Below are 26287 nucleotides of genomic sequence, written 5' to 3'. Positions count from 1 at the left end.
AAGGGTGTCAGAAAGTGGGATTGGGGAATTAAAATAATGCCGTCAATCTTTCCAATATTTAGTAGCAGTACATTTTTACTCATCCAGTACAGGATGTTGGTTGAGTAGTGTGACAAATTGGAGACAAGTGGGAGGATTTGAGTAAAGCTGAGTGTTGGCGGTATACCTGTGAACCGTCAAGTTGTATTTTTGGATGATGTAGATGAGAAGGAATCCAAGGATCGATTTTGAAGGGGATTCATGAGGGAATGTTGCAGGAATGGGCAGAGAAACCCTTGGGTGATTCTCTGGCTACTATTGAATAAGAATGGAATTAGTTGCACACTAAGAGGAATAACCTTGGAGGAGTATGGTGTACTGGCCATGACAACTGTCACTAAGGATAAGGAGGAATGATTTACCAAGGTCACAGTCAGATAAGGTGTCATTTGTGATTTTGAAGAATGTTTTAGTACTGTGATGATGTGTAAACCCAGAGAGATTCGCTTTTGGAGTTACTGGGGAAGGTGTGCATGGATTTTGGAGGGTTTCAAAGAGGAAAGGAAGGTTGGAGATGGGACAGTGTTTTTGCAAGAATAGAAGCATAAGTTTCTGTTTTGAGTGGACAAGTGGCTAACAGTAGAATTGCTGAGAGTTCAATACAAGGTTGTACGGTAATGGTAAATGCAACCCATTGTAATCCAAATCCGCATTGTACCTTTAGAATCTTGAGGTCACTCTACATGCAAAACAAAACAAACATTGTAAGTGTGGATTGGAGGGTAGTGCATATTGTCCTGTTATTCACAAAAGTTAAACATTAACCAAAAAATTTGACCAGTTAAGATTAAGAGTTAGTTGTTGGCAAAATGCTGAAGCATTCAAAGACCTTGAGTGAACGAAGGGCAGAAGATTAATATTTAATGCCAACAGGTTATGTATCTTGAATCTTTTAAATTCTTTGAGGTAAATAAATAGAACATTTAAAAAATGCAGCACAGATAGCTGTTCATCACTAGAACCAGCTGTTCATCACTAGAACCATTCAATGTAACCTCAGTTTCAATGTACCTTAAACACGAATCCAGTTCCTTTTTAAAAAATATGTTGCAGTTTCTGCCTAAATTAAAACATTTTTTTTTTTTAAAGAGTACCCAGTTATTTCTCTTTTTTTTTTTGCAATTAAGGGGCAATTCAGCGTGGCCAATCCACCTAACCTGCACATCTTTGAATTGTGGGGGTGAAACCCCCGCATACATGGGGAGAATGTGCAAACGCCACACGGACAGTGACCCAGGCCCGGGATTCGAATCCGGGTTCTCAGCGCCGTAAGCAGCAATGCTAACCACTGTGCCACATGCCACCTCAGTTTCTGCCTAAATAAGCACTTGGTTGAATTGTAAAGTTTTTCTTTTAATAATCCTCTGTGCAAAAACATTTTTCTAATATCTCTCTTTAGTCATCTAGTAGCCTTGAGTTTGTGTCCCCTTTTTACTGATTCACAACCAATCTTTGAAACAATCTTTCTTAATCATAATTTCATAATTTTGTAAGCTCTGAGATCTACCTTTAAAAAAAATTGTTCTTGGATTGTGAATGGCGCTGGCAGGTATAAGCATTCTGGCGATATAAAGCACCAGTTTTTTGGTCTTTTTTCATAACCTTTTTGCTATCATGCTGGTGAATCTTTTCTGTGGCTCTTCGCATCCATCATGTAATTGGAACCAGAACTGAGCACAATACTGTTATATAATCAAAAGCATCACGTCCTTGATTTTTGTAATTACAAAGCAGAGGAAAGATTTTCTTCGGAAGACCAACAACCTGAATGCATTTAGTATTTTTTCATATGTACAGAATCTTTCAAGTGTCATGTGAGAGAACCTTTTGAGAAATGGATGCTTAAGATATGTACATTTAAGAAATGGGTATTTATCAGTGATGTCAGAGTGTGGGTGGAGCTGGGCTGTCTGTCAGCTTTTTACTTTCGTTTTAGGCTGTTTGCTGCAGGGTGTGTTTTAGTTTTGTTTTCAGAGCAGGATAGCTGTAGTCACAGCCAGAAGGTGTATTAGAGTCTCTCTCTGTAATCTAAAGAATGTAAATCGATCCTTTGGTGATTTAAAACTAAGAACTGCTCGCAGTAGTTAAAAGGATGTTAAAAGGACAGCTTGCGGATTACTTAATGTTGTATTCTTTGGGGGTTGTATTTGAATTAATGGTTGCTAAGATGTTCACTGTTTGTTTTAAAAAGGTTAACTTGAGTTAATAGAATAAGCATTGTTTTGCTTTAAAATATACTTTTCCATTTCTGCTGTACCACACCTGTAGAGCGGGCCATGTGCTCCCCATACCACAATCTATTTAAAGTTGGAAGTCAGGAGAACTACATGATACACGTTTGGGGTTCTCTGAACCTTGGCCCATAACACAAGCCTTTTATGATAAGTGTATGGAAATCATGCCACTGAGGCATGAAAGCAGGGATTGTGAAAAGTTACCAAATCTTGGTAAAAATGGATTATGGGCTGTCAGTGATTTCTCTTTTCCACTGAAGGAAAACAACTAACTGGACTTGTGGAGGGAATTTAAATGTAGGCTCTAGTTGGCTTGAGGTTTAAAAAAGGGTGGCAGGTGGATGGCAAGAGGTGGAGTTAATATGAGTGATTGATAGGTTTGTGAGATCGTTTAGGGCCATAGAGGAGTTTATGTACAATGATAAATTAGAACTGGGGAAAAGGGAGGACCTCTGTGGTCTCCATTGTCTCCAAATGCATCAGTCTCACAGGAAGCTTTGGAGCATTCCAGTTTTACTGAATAGGAAATAACTGCCCATGAAATATTTATTCATCATTTAATAATATTTAATAAAACATTTAATAACATTTAGTAAATCTGCATGTTATTTTTGTGTATTAATTTTTACCAGCAGAGATATTTAAATCTACATAGGAATATTGTTGGTGAGTTTGGTTGATAGCTTATTTGCATTGACAACAGAGCTCAACAATAGAGTATTTATTGTTTTCTGTTGATAGCTAGGGGAAAAAGGCCTAAATTGAACAATCAGAAGAGGAAATGTTTATTAATTGATTAGAATGGGATGAGTAAAAGAATTGAATAATGGAAAAAATAAGGCTAACGGATGTCCATTTTTAGCATCATAATACTATACTAGTTTTATGTTTAATACAAGAGATTAGTTAATTTGAATTGTTCCAGTTGGAGAATTTTGAGGATCCAGTAGACTACTTGCCTGTCTGATCCATTGACAATTCAAAGTCCATCTTGTGAGCTGTGCAGTAGGTGTCACTTGGAACGAGTTTTAAAAAAATATTATGAATCTGTGGTTTAGCACCCGAGAATCATTGGAATAGTTTGATTACCAATCTAATTGATTCATTGCTTGAAGCATCAAAGCAACAACTACCAAGATTATGAGGGGAGAAGCTGAATTTTTAGAAACATTCATACTTTTAAAACACACAGCCGCAAATTAAGATTCAGTGGCAATAAATGGGGATGGGGTAGCATGTGTGTGGGAAGGGTGTTGAAAAATACACCAGAAATTGAATCAATTAAAGGATTGTTGTTTATGATGTGGCATTTTCACGAGCTTGATGCTTAGATTATTTTTTGAATTGAGTTGCAAATGAATTAGAAATGGGGGCAACTGGTACAAAGCTTGGAGGATAATCTCCCACAAGGAGACACTAACTATATCAGTCCTATAATTCCCTATAGTTTAAAAGAATTAGAAGTGATCAAATTCAAAAATATACAATTCTTAAGGGGCTCGACCGGCTTGATGCTGAAAAAATGTTTTCCCTGGCTAGGGATTCTAGAACATTGAGTCAAAGTCTCAGAATTAGGGTCAGTTAGTTGGAACTGAGATGAGGAGAAATTTCTTCACTCAAAGGATTGTGAATCTTTAAAATTCTCTACCCCAAAGAACTCAGTTGCTAAGAATGCTCAAAATAGAGGTTGATAGATTTTTGGGTACTAAGGGAAGTAGTAGTGTAGGAACATGAAGTTAAAATAGAAGATCAGCTGTGATCTTATTGAATGGCAGAGCAGGCTCAAAGGGCTATATTCTTGCTCCTATTACTTATGTTCTTATAAAATCAGTTCAGTTGTATTCTTGGAGGAGCAATGCGTTTCTTCTCTCTTTTCTTCTCCCCCCGCCCCCCCACTTCCCATACAAATGACATATCATTACCACCAAGCTAATACTACTCCTAAGTAAATTATCACAGTTAAAATTATCAGTTTTTTCAAATCCGCTACTCACCTCCATGTGCCTCCCATTTCTGAAATTCCTCTAGCCTTGCAACTCTCGGAGGTAAATCTACTTCTCCAATTCTAGCCTCATTACCATCTCTGTTTTAATGCTCCACTATTGCCGACCTTGCTGTCAACTCCCTAGGCCCTGATCTCTTGAATTTATTTCTTGATCTCTGTGCCTCTACTTTCCTCCAGCTCTATCTGGACCTGCAAAGACTTAATTACCTGCAAAGACTCACATTCAAAGTACCGTCTTGCATCTTTGACTTGGTCTATATATATCATAGATTATCATAGAATTTACAGTGCAGAAGGAGGCCATTCGGCCCGTCGAGTCTGCACCGGCTCTTGGAAAGAGCACCCTACCCAAGGTCAACAGCTCCACCCTATCCCCATAACCCAGTAACCCCACCCAACACTAAGGGCAATTGTGGTTACTAAGGGCAATTTAGCATAGCCAATCCACCTAACCTGCACATCTTTGGACTGTGGGAGGAAACCGGAGCACCCGGAGGAAACCCACGCACACACGGGGAGGATGTGCAGACTCCGCACAGATAGTGACCCAAGCCGGAATCGAACCTGGGACCCTGGAGCTGTGAAGCAATTGTGCTATCCACAATGCTACCGTGCTGCCCCTGGAACTCACCTCTTTCACCTATGTGTCAGGAACTCACCTCTTCACTCACCTGAGGAAGGAGCAGTGCTCCGAAAGCTAGTGATTCGAAACAAACCTGTTGGGCTTTAACCTAGTGTTGTAAGACTTCTTACTGTGCTCACCCCAGTCCAACGCCTGCATCTCCACATCATGTCTACTTTCCTCATTTAACATCTATCTCATTGACTAAACTTAGTCAATTCAACTGATCTCCTATCTCCTACGGTGACCCTGTGACAAGTTTTGTTTGATAACACTCCTGTGAATTGCCTGAGACTGTTTTTTTTACTAGGCTAAATAAACCAGTTGACTTGGGATTTGTAAATCTCCTGATCACCATTGACTATGCTGAATAAAATTGCTAAGCAATGAGTTTTACAGGTCAGTGAGCTATGACAAATTTTGTGTGTTGGAGACTATTATGCTGCATTTTACTGAAATAAACCATGTCTGGAATGTGTCAATAATGTTCATTTTGGCTGTTGCACTACTAGTTAACCTCAAACATGTCTTATGCAAACCCTTATCTGTCCAAAGAAATCAAGAATTTGCATAGAGGAACTGACCCTCTGGCTCTTGTGCATTTACTGTGTCTAGTAATATTTTCACTGTTTCTGACCTGTGACACTGGGAGGTTTGATGCTTTCTCAATTTTAAAAAAAGGTGCTGTATCTTGAACTGAACTAACCTGATCAGTTGTCAGTGGAGTTAATTTTTTTTTGCAGTTTGCTTATTAAATTTCTGTTGTGTGGTGTTTTAAAAATATGAATACACAGTATTTTTAAATGTATTTAGATCTATCAAGGAGAGGAATTTATGGTCTACTACAGCGGATGAAAATATAGATATACAGGTTTTATATGTTTTAGAGCATAAATTCAAAATTGGTACTATATGCTCAGCTTTATTAAATTATATTGGCTAATGCGTGGAGATCTTACCATGTGTTTCTTTACATTATCAGACTCATCTGATATTTCTTTTTAAATTTTTGCTTTCTGTTCACTTTATTAAATATTTTAACATGTCTGTCTTTTATGAACTGCGCTGTTGCTCTGTTTGCACTTGATATTAAAATTAATAGTTGTGACTGAGATTTGTTTTCTCTTATCTTTTCATCTTCAGGTCAAAGACTGCGCCATTAGTGTGTTTATTTTCACATTTCTTCAATCTTCAGGTTGTCTATTTTCTTTGACTTTTTGTTGTTATAAATAATCACATACTTCATTCTCCATGATCTTCTGAAATTGTTTAATTTTTCATTCACTATTGTTTTGTGGATTGTAATCACTAAACTTTGTTTTTGTGCAAATCCTGGATAAAAATTAACATGGAAGTTGTGCTGTTGCTGCCTTAGGATAAAAATTGAGCTTTGTTGTAGATCTTTACTAAACAAAAACATTTCAACTGGGTTAGAATAGTACATTGTCTGCCATTTCTGATTAACAATATAAAACACAAAGTTATTCACATGTCATTAAAATTAAAGATATATTTTGTGATTTGCAAATGCTACAAAAGTCAATATTGTAGACTTAAAGCCTTGAAAATCTGGAACTATTAGTTGAGATATTTGTACATGCGTAATGTAATTTCCACATCAGGAACAGGGAAATGGTTGATGGAAAGTATTTTGAGGAATAAAGGTTTACATTATGGTGGCCATGTAATGTACCTTACTGCTATTGGTTTTTGAAATCTTCTATGCTGTGTGAATTTAAATGTAAATCTGATATACTGTGGAATAGTGGGAGCCTTGACTGAAATCAATGTTCTTCTTAGGCTTACTGTCTTGGGCATTATTATTATTATTAATAATAAATTGTGTTGGTTGGGGAAGGGAGGCCTGTGCCAGGGAGGTTGCTATGCCTCTGCCAAGACAGCTGTCTAAATGTCCTGCTGATTGTATCTCAAAAATCAACATCATCTATTTATGACAGGAAAGACCCTTATTCATATGTGATTCACTGAGGTGGGATCAAGATCTTTGTTTGTTTGTTTGTTTGTGGGATGTGCGCGTCGCTGGCAAGGCCAGTATTTGTTGCTATTGAATTTTTTGGCTTTCTAGGCTATTTCAGAGGGAAATTAAGACCACATTGCTATATGTCTGGAATCACATAAAGGCCAGAGCAGGTAAGGATTTCCTTCCCTCAAGAACATTAGTTTTTGCAACAATTAATTACAGTTTTCAAGGTTTATTGCTGAGACTAGCTTTCAATTCCATGTTTATTTATTATTTGAACCCATGTACCCAGAGCATTCGCCTGGGCCTTTGAATTACTTGTCCAGTGGCATTGCCACAATCTCCTCTCCAAACATCGGACCATTTTGCCTGGTCTGTCATGTATGACTGTATCATTGGTAACATGCCTCTTGAAAGGTCACCTTGAATATAGATTTGGGGTAAAAAGTGCACCATTTCCCCAGTGTGGAAATTCAAACCACATATCCACTAATTACTATTTGCTTGAACATAATATTACTTTCAAAAATATACAAGTAGCACCATGAAGGTTCTTCTGACATTTTGTATAATCAAAGAAGGATCTGGCGCAGAAGGTCACCATTTGTCCCATTATGCATGTGCCAGCTCTTTGAAGGAGCTTTCCCATGAATACTTCCTTTCAGCCAGTAATTTCCAGTAGCTTTCAGCCAGTGATTTCAGTAGCTTATCTCTGTGAACGTTTGGCAAGGGCATAATTGGATTCAACTGTATTGTACCTGAGCATTGCTGAAAATGAGATGTGTCAAAGCTTTTTGTCTTGCACTGATCAGGACACGTCGTAAGAATACTGACAGAAGGGGAAAGCAACAATTTATACTATGAGAATAAAGCGCTGATTGGTTGGCAAGTAGGCTCTGGTAGAGGTGTTGTCATGGATAAGGCGGCAGTGGCACAGTGATTAACACTGCTGCCTCATAGCGCCAGGGACACGGTTTCAATTCTGACCTCGGGTGACTGTCTGTGTGGAGTTTGTACACACTCCCCGTGTCTGCATGGGTTTTCTCTGGGTGCCCGATCCGGTTTCCTCCCCCAGTCCAAAGCTGTGCAGGTTAGGAGGATTGGCTATGCTAAATTTCTCCTTTGGGTCAGGCTGCAGGAATAAGGCAGGGGTATGGGCCTAGATAGTGTGGTCTTTCGAAGGGTAGGTGCAGACTCAACGGGCCGAATGATCTCCTTTTGCACTATAGGGATTCTATGAGATGACTGTCCATTAAGTTCCAAGCATTGTTAAAATTTAAACAAGGCAGTTTGACCCTGATTGGTCAAGGCATTGCCCTGGTGAATGAGTCAGCGAATGGCTGTCACTTATTTTGTTTAGCTGAAATAGACACGTGTGTACATGTTCTTTCTGTCAGCAAAGAACAGAGGCCTATGTATTAATATATGTAGTTTCTAGTGCACTCAATGCACCCCACTTCAAGCCCGACTAACCATCTTAAATTGGTTGTTAGTGTCATTCTTAGTACACCTGAAGATTATTTAGCAAATGTTGTTCACAGAATCACATCTAACTGTTTTCAGCTTGAAATGCACAGGCTAGCTGGGTACTGTCTGTACCTTGCCAGTTGCGACCAGAAGCTGGGACATGCTATTTTATGCGTTCCGCCAGTCTTTCGAATGTCTTGACTAATCCAGGACAAGTTACCTGGTTTGAATGTTAACACTGCTAGGCAGGTAACTCAGTATCTGGTGCATTCTCCATGGCAATGTCTCTGCTGATCAGAATCTGCTTGCCAACCAATCAGCACTTTCTTCTCATAAAGTATAAATTGTTTTTTTCCCCTTATTGGTATTCTTGCAAGATGTCTTAATGAGTGCAAGACATCTTGCAAGCTTCAACATTTCTCTCCTTTTGCAATACTCAGGTTCTGTACTACCAAATGACTATTAGCATTGTACCTTTGAGTTAGGTAGTTGGACTATACTCAACTCTTACTTTGCATGTGGAGAATGGATAGTTGTTATTAAAGGGCATCTATAATTCTTATAACAGGGAGTCAGTTGTTAAGTAATGGGTTAAGAGTTAAGTAATGCATTAAGAGACATTGCAATTAGTTGTCTCATTTATGTTAAGTATCCAATGATTGACACTGATGTGTAAAGGGACTTCAGGTGGCCCTTGTGTCAGGTGGTGTGTTGGAGTTTTGTGCAGAGGCTGTGGAAGTTAAATAAATGGTGTTTGGTGAAAAGGGACAGGAGTTCTGACTCTTCATACAACGGTAACTAAAACGTATAACAATGGTAGCAGAGGATGGTTGCTGTGCAAATGTGAAGGTTTGAAAGATACAACTTTTCCTGATCAAACCAAGGAATGAGTGAGAAGGAAAAAAAAAAAAGATACATGGCTGAACCCAGGATAAAGATGGCTGGATATGACTATCCCCCCTTATTTTTTGAAAGGGAATCGTACGACCAATGGAGAAGTGCAGTAGTTATGTGGACTAAGGTAACTGCCTTGGGAAAGAGAAAACAAGGTATGGCATTGGCTCTTTCTCTACCTTATGACAGTAAGATCCGAAACAAAGTGCTTTCTGAGCTGGAATTGGAAGAAGGTCTGGGGACTCTATTACAATATATGGATAAGATTTACAAGTAAGATGACTTGTTAAGTGCGTATGAAGCAAGGTCGGAATTTGATAAGTTCCGGAAAATAGAGGAAATCCCCATGGAAGACTATATAATGGAATTTGGCAGACTATATAAAAGGCTGCAGAAACACAACCTGGAATTTCCACAGTCTGTTTTGGCCTTTAAATTACTTGACTGTGCTAGAGTGAGCAACGTGAATAGGCTCCTGGTTTTGACAGGAGTTCAGTTTACGGATGAGGATACCTTATTCGATCAGATGACAAAAGCTTCAAAAAAGTTTCTGGGGAAACATTCGATTCCGATGGCTCTGATGACTCAAATAGGTCAGCCTGCTATAAAGCAGAATATGGAAGATACATTACTAACAGGATGGCGAAATTGTACGGCTACGAACAGGGCCCAAGACTATAGAAGGAGATCGAGACAAGGAAATTATGAAGACAGAAACCCAGTTAGAAGATGAATCCCAGAAATGCACAGGGCATGAGAAATCAATGTTTTCGATGTGACTCTCAATACCATTATGTCTTCAACTGTCCAAAATGTTATGATAGAGTGTTTGAAGCGACACATGACCCGGAAGAGTCAGAAGAGGAAAAAGATAGTGTTCAGAGAGAAGACATTGTCCTGTTAACAAGCAGTTTTACGCCGGTAATGAGGGTGTTGGTTGCAGAATCCTTCAATTGTGCTGTATTGGACAGTGGCTGCACATCTGTGTGTGGAATTGACTGGTTACAATGTTACCTGGACTCCTTGAATGCTGAAAGTCGTAACAAGGTTAAGGAATTTGAAAGTTCCACAAGTTTCAGGTTTGGGGATGATAATACTCTGAAGTCGCTGCAAAGAGAGGTGATCCCTTGCAATATTGCCAGAGTGAATCATTTCATTAGCACGGATGTTGTATCCAGTGAGATACCTTTGCTTCTGAGCAGACCGTTGATGAAGAAAGCACACATGAAACTGGATATGCAACAGTTTTTTGAAAGATGGTGGACTTGCAATTTACACAGTCGGGACACTATTGTATTCCATTACTGACAAATAATATTTTAAGTAAATTGATTAAGGATGTGTTAATGGCAGTTGAAAATGGGACTTTCATTGATAAAAAGCTTGTTGTATTAAAACTGCATAGGCAGTTTGCACATCCGTCTCCTTGGAGGCTGCAAAATGTATTAAAGGATGCAGGGGTAAGGGATGAAGACTATACTAAACTGGTAGAACAGGTTAGTGATTGCTGTGAAGTTTGTAGGAAGTACAGAAGGACACCAGCACGACCGATAGTAACCCTACCTTTGGCCAGGGATTTTAATGACATTGTGGCTGTGGACCTTAAGATCTGGGATAAGGCCATTTTTCCGAAAGGACAACTACCAAAAGTTGGTACAACGGTGACATACTTGCCTGTAGGGCCTAGTCAATGGAAGGATGCAACTGTTATTAGAGCAGGGAAGGCAACTGGAAAGTATAATCATTAGTTGAATGTACAGCATTCAGGGGAGGGAGTTAAGACAATGGATTGGGAACACGAAGTTCAAAAATGGAGGTCACAGAAACACAGTGCCTGTAAATCGGTTAGTGAACAGGTCCGCAGGAAAAGGTCGAGAATTTTGAAAGGACTACCCACAGCAGAGAGGAAAGATCAAGCAGTAGCAGTATAGAACAAGTTACCAGGCGGGAGAGGGGACGTAGTTTATCAAGGCTTCGGAACATGAGTAAAACTACGAATACTAATAGGAGTAGAAGCCCACATGCACGTGAGATTTTGGTAGCTTCCAATAAATTATATGAAAAGTTATCAAAGGTGCTAAACAGAAAGAACTGCATAGTTGGAGTGAATTTGGGGTATACACGGAAGTACCGGATCGGGGACAAAGAACTCTATCTCACAGATGGATTTGCACGGAAAAGGTTCTTCCGGATGGAACTTATAAGGCAAAGGCCAGGCTTGTGGCAAGGGGATTTGAAGAAAGCTTCGAAGATCAGGATTTAAGGGTAGATTCACCTATAGCAGGAAAGGTTAATTTTAAAGATCTTCTTTTAGCCACAAAGGCATGGGAATGCAAATCTAGAGATATGAAAGCTGCCTTCTTGCAGGGGCATCAGCTCCAGAGAGACATTTTTCTCCATCCTCCTAAAGAAGCAGCTAATACAGAAGGGGTATTCTGGAAGTTGAACAAATGTGTATGTGGTTTAAATGTTGCATCTAGAGTCTGGTATTTTTCGGTAAGGTCAGTTTTGTTAAAGTTAGGCTGTTACCAGTTGAAAGTAGATCCGGTCATGTTTTACTGGCACTATAAAGGGAACCTTTCTGGCATCTTTATGATGCATGTCAAATAATTTTTGTGGGGTGGGACTAGTGATTTTGAAGCCTTTGTAATCTCCGGTTTGAGGAAAGAATTCGGGGTCGGAAGTCAGGCTTCCGGTGCATTTAAATATATTGGACTGGAAATCGGACAGACTAAGTTAGGGGCAACTTTACGTCAGCAATCTTATTTGGAAAGCATCAGCCCAATAGCAATTAGTCATGGCTGGGTTTTCACAAAAAGATGCAAGGTTTCAAAGATGGAAAAAGAGCAACTGCAAAGTTTAATTGGGCAACTGAATTGGTTAGGTAGACAGACTAGACCGGATGTGAGTTTTGATGTCTTAGAGTTGAGTACAAAAATGAATGATCCCAAAGTGGAAGACATAATAAGAGCAAATAAAGTGTTTGGCCAAACTTAAAAAAAAATGCAGGAGTGTGTTTTGAGGTTCCAGGTTTTAGGTGACCGTAGTTTATTTCATAGTTTATAGTGATGCGTCCTATGCAAATCAAGCACAGGAGGTTTTAGAATTTTCCTTGGGGAACAATGGTAAATGCTGTCCTCTTGTGTGGGAAACAAAGAAAATAAGGAAAGTGGTCGAAAGCACTTTGGCTGCTGAGACGTTAAGCTTTGTAGAGGGGGTGGATATGGCCTTTTATATATCTCAGATATTGACAGAAATGTAACTTTTGGATATTGTTAATGCAGGACGCCTGTTTCTGTGATTTTTTTTTAAACAAAAAAAAAGGGGGGAAATTGCATATTTGTTTTTGAGTTTCTTTAAATTTAGTTTTCACCTAATTATTTTTTTCTCCAAGGAAGGGGAGACTGTTAAGTAATGGGTTAAGAGTTAAGTAATGTATTAAGAGACATTGCAATTAGTTGTCTCATTTATGTTAAGTATCCAATGATTGACACTGATATGTAAAGGGGCTTCAGGTGGCCCTTGTGTCAGGTGGTGTGTTGTTGGAGTTTTGTGCAGAGGCTGTGGAAGTAAAATAAATGGTGTTTGGTGAAAAGGAACAGGACTTCTGACTCTTCATACAACGGTAACTAAAAACGTATAACATCAGTTTGTCTATGGGAGAAGTGGAAATTTATAGCAAGAGGATGGAGGAAAATGCCAAACAATGATGTATGGTAACAGACTAACTGGAGATCAGTTGCAATGAAAATAATTCTACACTTCTGCTTGATATGCATAAATGACCCGAGTTTCCTGCTAAACAAAATCCTGTTCGGAGAATAATTTGAGGGAGTTGACATCATATCAGCTTTGGATTTCCAAATTGTTGTTTCCCTCACTTGGGATCCATTTCACCATCTGCTGAAGGTACCAGATTTGATATGCAGGGCATGTGTAATGTCTAAAGTGGTTTCCATGCTACAGCACGCTTTTGATGCTTACGGATTGTTCCTTCTAGCTAATCTCTGCTATCCTTTTACATCATATTCGAAAAACACCCTCGGTTTTGCTTTTGTGCCATCAACAAGATCATGTTTACGTTACCATACAACTGTTGCTCTTGATTCCAGCATCTTAACACTGTCAAGCCCTTCCCCTCCAAACTGTTTTTCATATTCTAATTAAAATGCACCCAGCTCACAATTTCTTCTGTCCTCTTTTCCAACCCCTTCTTCTAGACACATCATCTCCCAAGCATATATTCCTCCAATGTTTAATTTCCTTATAATTACTATCTTGTTTCTTCAGTCTACCTTCCCTTCACTAGTTTTTTTGTATTCATCTTCATATTAATTGAGATTCTGATGCTGAGCCTGACTTGTTTCGCTCAGTCCCCAGGGCCTATGAATCTAATTCGAGTGGCAACACCTGCTCATTACGGGTGCACCTCAGCAAGAAAATTATAATCCAAATGACCAATACAGAGGCTGAGTCTGTCTTTTTGTACCAGAAAATAAGGATTTCCTTGAGATCAGGAAGCCACCAAGGGCTCAGCAAAAAGAATCGCTGCACATATCATTGTCACAGCCTCTAGTTTTAGCAGAGCAATCCATGGGATGGGCATATCCAGATATTTGACACCCATTTTATGTGGATCTCATGAGACATTTGGCAATGTTGTGATTTTGTACCCTTCCTCGCTCCATCAGCTGACAGGAGAATATTTTTCTGTGCACCTTTCAACAGATTATCCGAGCAATGCCTATCCACAGTTTCTCCGACCAAATTTTGTTCTGTTTTCTCAAGAATACATTGTGTTAGATACAGTTCCATAATCAGTGAATTGCACTCACCACTTGTCGCTTATCCAACTAGCCGTTCTTAATGTAAGATTAGGCAGTGAGTTTTTGCAAGATATTCAATTGAGGGCGGAGCATTGCAGCCAAAATTAATACTGCCTGTGCACATGCATTTCATCAGGGGATAGAAACCAGTAGTAAGAAGTCACATTGATTTCTGTCTCCCTTGCTTGTCATCCTAAAATAAAATTTAAACTTTCCTGCTCCACTCATAGCAACATCACAGGTGCTATCAAGCGGCCTCGTGATTTGCAATGTTTGCAAGATCTAACATCTTGTGAGACGTTGTGATCTGGATCTCACCCTCGCTGGTGCCTTCGTGGCACTGCCAGGCTGGTAGTGCCAAGATATCCAGGTACTAGGTTGCCTGTGCCACGGATCGTTCCTGGGGTGTGCCCAGAAGAGATGGTGTGAGGGGTGGCTTGAGGAACCCCTAAGAGCTATGTTGGGGTAGGGTACGGATTTGCGTTTTACTGCTGTGGGCTGCAGGAAATAGAGGGCAGATCTACAGTAGGAGTGGTTGGAGGGAATTGATTGTGGAGCACTCATGAGCAATATAAATTGTAAGCAAATAAGGTGACTTGTGCCTGATTTTTATTCAGTTGCCCCATAAAGTAATGAGAAGATAACTTTACTTGAAATCATTATCCTCATCTTGGAATCGTGGACATAATTATGATGTCAGAGGAGGGCGGCATTGTAGCACAGTGGTTAGCACTGTTGCTTCACAGCTCCAGGCTCCCAGGTTCGATTTCCGGCTTGGGTCACTGTCTGTGCAGAGTCTGCACGATCCCCCTGTGTCTGCAGGGATTCCTCCGGGTGCTCCGGTTTCCTCCCACAGTCCAAAAATGTGCCGCTCAGGTGAATTGGCTAAGCTAAATTGCCCTTCGTGTCCAAAAAAGGTTAGGTGGGATTACAGGGTTGAGAGGACAAGGCGGAGGTGTTGGGTAGGGTGCTCTTTCCAAGGGCCGGTACAGACTAGATGTGCCGAATGGCCTCCTTCTGCACTGCAAATTTTATGATTCTATGAGTGGGTTTATTCACAGTTTCTGCTGCCAGTGCCTCTCATCTAGCAGTGCTAAAGCATAAAGGAGAGTAAAGCAAGTGAATGAGAAGTGCTGATTATTGTTTATCTATGTGCACTTATATATTTATAATTTAGAACATTTGTTGAATGATTTAAGGATTACTACTTGCCATATGTCATGGGAGAGGGAGTTGCAGGATAATCCCATGATATCTTGTTCAAGTGCTTTAAGTGTCATTGAATTTTATTTTTGCCACCAGAATCTGGCTTTATCTCAGCGATGTAGGATAGAAACTTTCCATGTGAGTATAGAGACCTGACTGAGCGAGTAATGTGCGTTCATGTGTTGTATCTTCAACTGTCACTGGAACATTTCTCAAAGCATCAATCTGGTTGATTTGTTTTTTTAAAACTGCCGTATTCCCAATATTGTACATGCTACTTGCGGATGAAAAAGCTTTAGTTTAAATTTTGTTTTGACTTTTCAGGCTGCTTCACATGACGTCCCCATACGTCTCACTCTGCAGCCTCTCACTAAAACTGCACTGGTGTGTTTGCAGAAAATTGGTGGAAAAACTAAGATTTGGGGAAGAGTATGTTGTTACATATCTGGACAGTAAGCCAGGGTGATGTAAAATCACCTATGTCACAATCACATCAACTGTTCAGCAATCATTGCTGTTGGCTTTGTGTTGTGCAAGTCACTGGCCCATCCTCCAGCTGTGCAACAATGGTAATTATTAACTCATTATTTTTCTTTTTAAATCATCTCTTTCAGTTTTTAAATAAATGATTTTGCTGAAATGCTTACAAAATGCTTAGACTCAGTACTAATTCTTGGTTGTCACAGTGTATAAATGTTTCTGAATTTACACCTAAATAATTTGGATCAATTTAGTAGCAGACACAGAAAACAAGGAATGGTAAGGCAATGAAAAAGAATTCTGCTGTTCTGGGACTCGCCTCCTGGTGTTTACAATTGGAATTAAGGGAACGAGTTAGATGTCTGATGTGCACTATGATACTGTAAATTGACATCACATTTTTATTATAGTATTCATAGTAGATTTAACACATTAACCAATCTGTGTAGAAACAGTAACCACAAGTGAGCATGAAAAGTGCAGGTTGCACAGTTGAGAGTTGTAATAATATTTACCAACATACATAACTTCAGTAGACCTAGTTCTTTCCCTGTTTGAGATGTTTGTAAATCCAGTTATTTTTCCAACTAATGCTGTTTGGTAATTACCTAATTTGTAATTCAGTGGTTCAGCTATGGTTGCTTTATAAATTTTGAAAGGCAATATTTACTGAATACAATTACATTGCTATTACTGCATGTAAAAGCTTTACAAGGTTTGGCTTTAAAATTTTTATAGTAAGATACTATCTAAAAACTCAACAATATATTTAGCTGCACAGAACAATTAATTCAAATGGCTTTCAATTTCTCGTTTGATTGGCAGCTTCGATTGTCTCACCTTGTCCAAAGTAAAGTATGGGTCACATTCAATTGCCCAAGCTCTTTTAGGGATGTTGCTAGGACAAAAGTCAATACAGATCATTGATGAAAAGAAAAGGGATACATCTAAATACAAATGAGATTCGGCTGTGCTATGTAAACTTTTGTAATAAAATAAAAACTTAGCAGATTTTATTATGTAAGTTTTTAGTGCGATTCTACAGAAGAATTTCTAAATGCACTGGGGTGGTAAGCCCAGTACCCCTGGGCTCTGAGTAAAGATGGCTACTCACCTCCTCTGCACCCTGCAGAAGCCCTTTCGCCAGGTTCACGTTTTTCAAAAGGAGTACTAATCAGCGTAAGCACATGCTGGGAAGGCCGCTGAATTATGGGAGGCCAATGGATATGGGGTCGCTTTCATTAATGGAAATAGGGCTTAAGTGGTGATAATTGGTTTCTCGCCACGCTAAGTCAAGATCCCGATTTCGCCAATGGGAGCGGGTCGGTTGCATCGCCAACCGTTTGATGTCTGGTGCGGATCTCGGTTTTGGCCCCTCCTGTTATTCACCAGCCTTGTTACGCTTGAGCGAGAGCACAACGAGACCGGGGAATAGCACCCTTTGTGTTTTACTCGCAGTCTGGGCATATCCCATCATGTCATGATCTGTTATTCCTTTATCCTGTTGTTCTACAGAGTAGGAATATAATTATAGAGTGGCTACAGTGCAGAAGGGGGTCATCCAGCCTGTCATATCCAAGCCGACTCTCTGCAAGAGCAAGTTGACCAGTCCGATTTGGCCCTTTTCACTGTAGCTCTGCCTTTTTCCCCCCTTCAGCTGCTTGCCTGCTTCTTTTGAAAAGCATTGTTCTGATGAAAGGTCATTAAACATAAGAGCATGAGAAATAGGAGCTCGCTTCGCCATTGAATAAGATCATGGTTGACCTAATTCAACACCATTTTCCTGCACTATCCCCATATGCATTGATGTTTTTAATATGTAGACATTTTTTGATCTCGGTCTTGAACACACTCAACGACTGAACCTCCACAGCCCTCTGGGTCAGAGAATTCCAAAGATTGACCTCCCTCTGAGTGAATACATCCTCATCTCAGTCCTAGATTGCCGACCCTTTATTTTGAGACTGCCCATGACCTGTAATCGTCTTCTTCAGTCACTCAATATTGCCCTGGACCCTGGCACCAAGGAGGCAACCTATCATCCTGGATTCACAACGGTGACTGTGGAAATGTGTCTGTTCTCCTAACAATAGAATCCTGTCGCACTATATTGCTTTCTCAATCCTGCTCTATTCAGGAATGTTACTGGATCATTCATAGTCATAGAAGTTTACAGCATGAAAACTTGTCCATACCGCCCAGTTTTTACCACTAAGCTAGTCCCAATTGCCCGCATTTGGCCCATAACCCTCTATACCCAGCTTTCCCATATAACTGTCTAAATGCTTTTTAAAAGACAAAACCGTACCCACCTCTACAATTGCCTCTGGCAGCCCGTTCCAGACACTCACCACCCTTTGCGTGAACAAATTGCCCCTCTGGACTGTTTTGTATCTCTCCTCTCTCACTTTAAACCTATGCCCTCTGGTTTTAGACTCCCCTACCTTTTGGGAAAAGATGATTCAAGTAACAAATTTGATTATGCTGTGCATTAAATTATCATATGTGCTCACCCGGACAATTTAAAAAAAAACAAAAACGGATTAATTTCGAAAAGGCTAACATAACTCCAACAAAGCTGACAGCTCCAATAACCCTGAATAAAAGCTGGTTCAAGGATCAATTAAATCCTTGGTGACTCCTCTACTTCCATGTTATTACTTTGCTTTAGTTTTTGGCTGGACTGTTAACCTTCTAATCGGAAGCAGAATACTGTGGATGCTGTAAATCTGAAATAAAAACAGAAAATGTTGGAAATCTTCAAGTCATGCAGCAGATGTGACGAGAGAGTAGAGTTAACATTTCAAGTCACGGGCTTTTCACAGATGCTGCCTAATATGCTGAGTATTTCCTGTTTTTATTTATGTCAACCTTCCAATTTGGCATGGTACAGGAGTGAGGGAGAGAACACGCATGGGCAGGTTTGCCTCTCACTATGGTTTTCTGTCTGATAGAGGGCTTCCATCATATTGTGTTGCGTTGAATGATGCCTTTTTTTGCAGCTCTGCAAGTGAATTAGTAAAAATCAGCCCCGACGTTGTGAAGCTAAGTAAAGTAGCCTTGAAAAGGTAGCAAGCAGTACTTTGAGTAGACTTTGTGAAAATTGCAAGTTTTCTTCACATGGGAATAAAGAGAGGTTCTATGTTCCTTTTGAGAATAAAATAACTTTTTCTCCCAAGTCTTCTAGTGGCATTGTAGTCTTTCCAGGAATGTTTCTATTTGCTTCACAGCATTGAAGCAGTAGTGCACCGTTTCTCTGACATCAAGCCACATAAAGGGCATGGTTTAGTTCACGATACAAGTGGCCAACCGGCAAAAGAACGGTCTGTTGCAAGCAAAAACTGTCTGTTGCTAGCTTGTGTACATGCATGTAACCAATATGTCACCGTGTTGAAATATGTAAGTGGTTTCTGAATTGTTTGTTTTCCTGGCCCATATGCAGAGTTAGGCTGGTAAAGTTCACTTAGTTCCAGTAGCAAACTGTTGGTGACTGTACAAAAGGCATCACCTTTCTTTGAAGCCTTTGACAAGTTGAAAACTGCTTGCAGATGAGACCCATTTTTCAATGCTAAAGTTTCTTCTTTCTAATACATTGCTGGAAGAAGGAACTGAAGGCACTGTTGCTAGGTTTGTAGATGATACAAAGATATGCGGAGGGACAGTTAGTTTTGAGGAAGCAAGGGGGCTGCAGAAGGATTTGGACAGGCTAGGAGAGTGGGCAAAGGAGTGGCAGACGGAATACAATGTGGAAAAGTGTGAGGTTCAGCACTTTGGTTGGAAAAATGGAGGATCAACTATTTTCTAAATGGGAGAAGACTTGGGAAATCAGAACAAAGGGAATTAGGAGCCCTAGTTCAAGATTATGGGGAGGCAGTGGCGTAATGGTATTGTCACTGGACTAGTAATCCAGAGACCCAGGATAATGGTCTGGGGACGTGGGTTTAAATCCAGCTAGGGCAGATGGTGGAATTTGAATTCAATAAAAATCTGAAATGAAAAGTCTAATGCCAATCATGAAACCATTATCGATTGTCGTAAAAACCCATCTGGTTGAGACTTCCGGTTGCGGCTATGTGGAGCTAAGTCGCACATTCGGTGGCTCCCGCAAAAACTGACTTTTGGGCTCTTTTCAGGGCCCCCAACGGCACTTTTTTGACGTTTCCCAGTGTGGGAAGGAGATTATAACAGCTCCCCGATAGTATATGGCTTGTACCAGGAGCGGGGCGACTAAAAAGGTGGTGGTGGACCCGAAGAAGGTGCGAGGGAAGAAGAACAAAATGGCGGCGGGCGGAGACCAGGCAGCGTGGATGCAGTGGGCGGAGGAGCAGCAGGAGGGTATCCAGCACTGCTTCAGAGATTAAAGCGGATCTGCTAGAGCCGATGAAGGCTTCTATTGATAAGCTGCTGGAGACACAGACGGCCCAGGGAGTGGCAATCCGCGTGGCTCGGCAAAATATCTCCGACAACGAGGACGAGATCTTAGGCCTGGCGGTAAAGGTGGAGGCGCACGAGGCGCTCCACAAGAAATGGCAGGAGCGGTTCGAGGAGATGGAGAATCGGTCGAGGCGGAAGAATCTGCGGATTCTGGGCCTCCCGAAGGTGCTGGAGGGGCCAGACGTGGGGGCCTATGTGGTCACCATGTTGAACTCGCTGATGGGAGCGGGGTCCTTCCAGGGGCCCCTGGAGCTGGAAGGGGCCCATAGTGTGCTGGCGAGGAGGCCCAAGGCTAACGAGCCTCCGCGGGCGGTGCTGGTGAGGTTCCATCGGTTCGTCGACCGGGAGTGTGTGCTCAGGTGGGCCAAGAGGGAGAGGAGCAGCAGGTGGGAGAACGCGGAGGTTCGAACATACCAGGACTGGAGTGCGGAGGTGGCGAAGAGGAGGGCCGGGTACAATCGAGTGAAGGCGGTGCTGCAGAGGAAGGGGGTGAAGTTTGGCATGCTGCAGCCGGCGCAACTGTGGGTCACCTACAAGGACCGGCACCATTATTTTGAGTCTCCGGAGGAGGCGTGGGCCTTTGTTCAGGCCGAGCAGTTGGACACTGATTGAGGGTCGGGTTGGGGGATTGGGGACTGCGGTTGGTGTGTTATTTTTTTCCTTTTTTTTTGAGGGGGGGGGGGGGGGGGGCCTTTGCTTTGCTTTGCTCCTGGTTTCTTTTTCTCTGTGTTTTTCTCTTTTGGGTTGGTGAGGGTGGTTGCGACGGGTTGGGCACTGTTTTGGTTGGGTTGGTCGGGGGAAATCTTGGAGGGGGGTAGGTAAACAGAACAGGGGTGGTGGACGGCGGTGAGATGGGGCCCCGCGGGGGAGGGGGAGCCCCGAGTCAGGGATGAGGGGACTGGGCCTGTAAAAGGAGCTGCGTCAGAGGTGGCGGGGCTGGGTAGGTGGAAAGCGCGGGCTTTTTCCTGTGCTGAAGACTGGGGCCGGGGTGGGGAAGCGAGGGTTGTTTCCCGCGCTTAGAATGGAAAGGAAGGGTGAGAGCCTGTGGATGGGGAACGGGAGAGGAGGGTGTGTCACATAATGGGAGGAGTCGAAGGAGAGGCGGGAGTGGCCGGGGTCAGCAGCAGTCAGCTGACTTCCAGAAGTGCAATGGGGGGAGTAAATCAGCTAGGATGGGTCCTATCCGGGGGGTGGGGAAATCGAGTTGCTGCTGCTATGGTCAAGGGGGATCTGGAGCGAGTGGGGGGGGGGGGGGGGTCGAGACTGGGGTATGCCGCTGTGGGAACGGGCCGGGTGCGTGGCTGGCAGAGGAGGGGTCATGGCTAGTCGGCGGAGGAGGGGGCTGGTAGCCCCCTGATCCGGCTGATAACCTGGAATGTAAGGGGACTGAATGCGCCGGTTAAGCGGGCCCGGGTGCTCGCACACCTGAAGGGGCTGAAGGCGGATGTGGTTATGCTCCAGGAGACGCACCTGAAGGTGGCAGACCAGGTAAGATTGTGGAAAGGGTGGGTAGGTCAGGTGTTTCACTCTGGGCTGGATGCCAAAAATTGAGGGGTGGCGATCTTGGTGAGAAAGATGGTGTCATTCGAGTCATTGAGGATTGTGGCAGATAATGGCGGTAGGTACGTAATGGTAAGTGGTAAGTTGCAGGGAGAGAGGGTGGTATTGGTCAATGTGTATGCCCCGAATTGGGACGATGCGGGTTTTATGCGGCGTATGTTGGGTCGGATCCCAGACTTGGAAGTGGGGGGCCTGATAATGGGGGGAGACTTTAACATGGTGCTGGATTCGACACTGGATCGCTCCAGGTCTAGGACGGATAGGAAGCCGGCGGCGGCTAGAGTGCTGAGGGGGTTTAAGGACCAGATGGGAGGGGTGGACCCTTGGAGATTTGCAAGGCCAGGGGCTAGGGAAATTTCATTCTTCTCACATGTCCATAAGGCTTATTCTCGAATCGACTTTTTCATTTTGAGTAGGGCGCTGATAGCGAGAGTAGAGGATACTGAGTATTCGGCAATAGCCATTTCGGACCACGTCCCGCATTGGGTGGACCTGGAGATGGGGGAGGAGAGGGACCAGCGCCCGTTGTGGCGCTTGGAGGTGGGGCTGTTGGCGGACGAGGAGATGAGCGAGCGGTTCCGAGGAAGTATAGAGAGGTACTTGGAGACCAACGACAACAGGGAGGTCCGAGTGGGGATGGTATGGGAGACACTGAAGGCGGTGGTAAGGGGAGAGCTGATCTCCATTAGGGCCCACAAGGAGCGGAGGGAGAGGCTGGTGGGGGAGATGGTGAGGGTAGACAGGAGGTATACGGAGGTACCCGAGGAAGGATTGTTGAGGAAGAGGCGCAGCCTCCAGGCCGAATTCTACCTGGTGACCACCAGGAAGGCGGAGGTGCAGTGGAGGAAGGCCCAGGGGGCGATTTAAGAGTCTGGGGAAAAGGCAAGCCGGATGCTGGCGCATCAGCTTCGGAAGCGGGATGCAGCTAGGGAGATCGGGGGAGTTAAGGACAGGGGAGGGAGCGTGGTGCGGAGTGGGGTTGGCATCAATGGGGTCTTCAGGGACTTTTACGAGGATTTGTACCGATCCGAGCCCCCACGGGAGGAGGGAGGGATGGGCGGCTTCCTGGGCCAATTGAGGTTTCCAAAGGTGGAAGAGGGACTGGTGGCGGGATTGGAGGCCCCGATTGGGCTGGAGGAGCTGATCAAAGGGATAGGAAGCATGCAGGCGGGGAAGGCACCGGGGCCGGATGGTTTCCCGGTCGGATTCTACAGAAAATATATGGACCTGTTGGGCCCGTTGCTAGTCAGGAGGGGGGTGCCTTGCCCCTGACGATGTCCTGGGCACTGATCTCCTTGATCCTGAAGCGGGACAAGGATCCCCTGCAGTGTGGGTCTTACAGACCGATTTCCTTGCTAAATGTAGATGCCAAGGTGCTGGCGAAGGTCTTAGCCACGAGGATTGAGGATTGTGTGCTGCAGATCATCCATGAAGACCAGACGGGGTTTGTGAAGGGGAGGCAGTTGAACGCGAATGTGCGGAGGCTTTTGAACGTTATCATGATGCCGGCGAGGGAGGGGGAGGCGGAGATAGTGGTGGCGATGGATGCTGAGAAAGCCTTCGATAGGGTAGAGTGGGGGTACCTGTGGGAGATGCTGAAGAGGTTCGGGTTTGGGGAGGGGTTTGTCAGGTGGGTTAGGCTGTTGTACGAGGTCCCGATGGTGAGTGTGGCCACGAACAAGAGGAGGTCCGAGTACTTTCGGTTGCATCGAGGGACAAGGCAGGGGTGTCCCCTGTCCCCCCTGCTCTTCGCACTGGCTATTGAACCCCTGGCTATGGCACTAAGGGAGTCAAGGAACTGGAGGGGGTTGGTGCGGGGTGGGGAGCAGCATAGGGTGTCGCTCTATGCGGACGACCTGCTGCTGTATGTGGCGGACATGCCGGAGGTAATGAGGATTCTGAGGGAATCCGGGGACTTTTCGGGGTACAAGCTCAACATGGGGAAGAGCGAGCTGTTCGTAGTTCATCCAGGGGACCAGGAGAGGGGGATTGGTGAGCTCCCACTAAAAAGGGCGGAGAGGAGCTTCAGGTACTTGGGGGTCCAGGTGGCCAGGAGCTGGGGAGTGCTGCATAGGCTTAATTTCACAAGGCTGGTGGAGCAAATGGAGGTGGAGTTTAAGAGGTGGGATGCGTTGCCGTTGTCCTTGGCGGGTAGGGTGCAGTCAATCAAAATGACGGTGCTCCCAAGGTTTTTGTTCCTGTTCCAGTGCCTTCCCGTGTTTATCCCGAAGGTTTTTTTTCGGCGGGTTAACAGGTGTATAATGGGGTTTGTGTGGGCGTGAGGGACCCCGAAGGTGAGAAGGTGTTCCTGGAGCGGAGTAGAGAGAGGGGGGGGGACTGGCGCTGCCCAACCTCTGTGGGTACTAATGGGCCGCCAATGCGACGATGGTGCGCAAGTGGGTGATGGAGGGGGAGGGGGCTGCATGGAAGAAGCTGGAGACGACCCCTTCTGTGGGTATGAGTCTGGGGGCGCTGGCGCCGCTGCCGCTCACCCCAAGGAGGTATACCACGAGCCTGGTGGTGGCGGCTGTCCTCAAAATCTGGGGGCAGTGGAGGCGGCATAGGGGGGAAGTTGGGGCCTCGGCGTGGACCCCAATACGGGGGAACCACCGGTTTGCCCCCGGGAGAACAGGTGGAGGATTTTCGGGGTGGCTCAAGGCAGGGATACGAAAGTTGGGGGACCTGTTTGTGGACGGGAAGTTCGCGAGCCTGGGTGAGCTGGAAGAGAAGTATGGGCTCCCCCCGGGGAACACCTTCAGGTACCTACAGGTAAGGGCGGGGCGTTTGCCAGATGGCAGGTGGTGGAATTCCCGCGGCTACTGCCACACACAGTACAGGACAGGGTGCTCTCGGGGGGGGGGGGGGGGAGTGGGGAAGTTCTCGGAAACTTACCAGGTGATGCAGGAGGAGGAGGAGGCCTCGGTGGTGGAGGTGAAAGGTAAATGGGAAGAGGAATTGGGAGAGGAGATTGAGGAAGGGACGTAGGCGGATGCCCTGGGGAGGGTAAACTCTTCCTCATCGTGCGCGAGGCTCAGCCTCATACAGTTTAAGGTGCTGCACAGGGCACACGTGACCGGGACTAGGCTGAGCCGGTTTTTTGGGGGTGAGGACAGGTGTGTTAGGTGCTCAGGGAGCCCATCAAATCACACCCATATGTTCTGGGCATGCCCAGCGCTGGAGGAATTTTGGAAGGGTGTAGCGAGGACGGTGTCGAGGGTGGTAGAATCCAGGGTCAAACCGAGCTGGGGGCTCGCAATATTTGGGGTGGCAGAGGAGCCGGGAGTGCAGGAGGAGAAAAAGGCCGGTATTCTGGCCTTTGCGTCCCTGGTAGCCCGGCGAAGGATCCTTCTTCAGTGGAAGGATGCGGTGCCCCCAAGCGTGGAATCCTGGATCAGCGATATGGCGGGGTTCATTAAATTGGAGAGGGTGAAATTCGCATTGAGAGGGTCGATACAAGGGTTCTTTAAGCGGTGGCAACCGTTAGACTTCCTGGTAGACATTGGTCAATGGCAGCAGCAACTCGGGGGGGGGGGGGGGGGGGGGGGGGGGGGGACGACGACGACTTTATTTTTGTTTTTGTTATTTGCACTGAAGGGTCTGAGGGGGTGTATATACCTGTTGTGTTAAGTCGGAGTGTTCATGTTAATTTATTATTTACGTACAGTGGGGAGGGGGGTATGGAGGGTTGCTTTACTAGACTGTGTTTTGTACTTAACCCTGTTGGGTTCTTTTTTCATTTTGTTATTGCTATTTTATGAAAACCTTAATAAAATTTATTATTTTTTTTAAAAAACCATCTGGTTCACTAATGTCCTTTAGGGAAGGAAGTCTGCCATCCTTACCTGGTTTGGCCTACATGTGACTCCAGACCCTCAGCAATGTCGTTGCTCTTAAATGCACTCGGGGATGGGCAATAAATGCTGGACCAGCCATCGACGCCCACATTCCATGCGGCACGGTAGCACAGTGGTTAGCACTGCTGCTTCTCTTCACAGCACCAGGGTCCCAGGTTTGATTCCCGGCTTGGGGTTGCTGCCTGTGCCTGTGTCTGTGTGGGTTTCCTCCGGGTGCTCCTCCGGGTGCTCCAGTTTCCTTCCACATGTCCCGAAAGACGTGCTGTTGGGTAATTTGGACATCTGAATTCTCTCTCTGTGTACCCGAACAGGCGCTGGAATGTGGCAACTAAGCGCTTTTCACAGTAACTTCATTGCAGTGTTAATGTAAGTCTACTTGTGACAATAAAGATTATTAATATTATTAATAAAGAATAAAAAAAATTCTCTTAAGGTTAACGTGCAGGTTCAGTTGGCAGTTCAGAAGACAAATGTAATTTTAGCATTCATGTCGCGAGGGCTCGAATACAAGAGCAGGGATGTACTGCTGAGGCTTTAAAAGCTCTAGTCAGACCCAATTTGGAGCATTGTGAGCAGTTCTGGGCCCCGTATCTAAAGAAGGATGTGCTGGCCTTGGAAAGAGCCCAGAGTAGGTTCACAAGAATGATCCTTGGAATGAAGAGCTTGTCATATAAGGAATGGTTGA

At 44.0% G+C, this 26287-nt stretch overlaps 1 protein-coding gene across 8 annotated transcripts in view; it reads left to right on the top strand.

The window, feature by feature from the left end:
- The window catches only part of LOC140410741 (nuclear receptor coactivator 7-like), a 186315-nt gene that overhangs the window by 50842 nt on the left and 109186 nt on the right, over nt 1-26287 (top strand). The window contains exons 2-3 of one of the 8 annotated variants that reach the window (XM_072499256.1): nt 6044-6095; nt 6987-7051. The exons of 5 other annotated variants lie outside the window; for them this stretch is intronic. The gene's annotated coding sequence lies outside the window, so the exon portion shown is untranslated. Of the gene's footprint in view, nt 1-6043; nt 6096-6986; nt 7052-15971; nt 16034-26287 lie in introns of those variants that run through there. 2 more of the 8 variants (XM_072499255.1, XM_072499257.1) reach the window with 2 other exon arrangements.

The sequence above is a fragment of the Scyliorhinus torazame genome, chromosome 4 (assembly GCF_047496885.1).
Source record: "Scyliorhinus torazame isolate Kashiwa2021f chromosome 4, sScyTor2.1, whole genome shotgun sequence".
In the NCBI taxonomy this organism is placed as follows: Eukaryota; Metazoa; Chordata; class Chondrichthyes; order Carcharhiniformes; family Scyliorhinidae; genus Scyliorhinus; species Scyliorhinus torazame.
The sequence above is the reverse complement of the archived record's forward strand: the minus strand, read 5'-3'. Positions and strand labels throughout refer to the sequence as shown.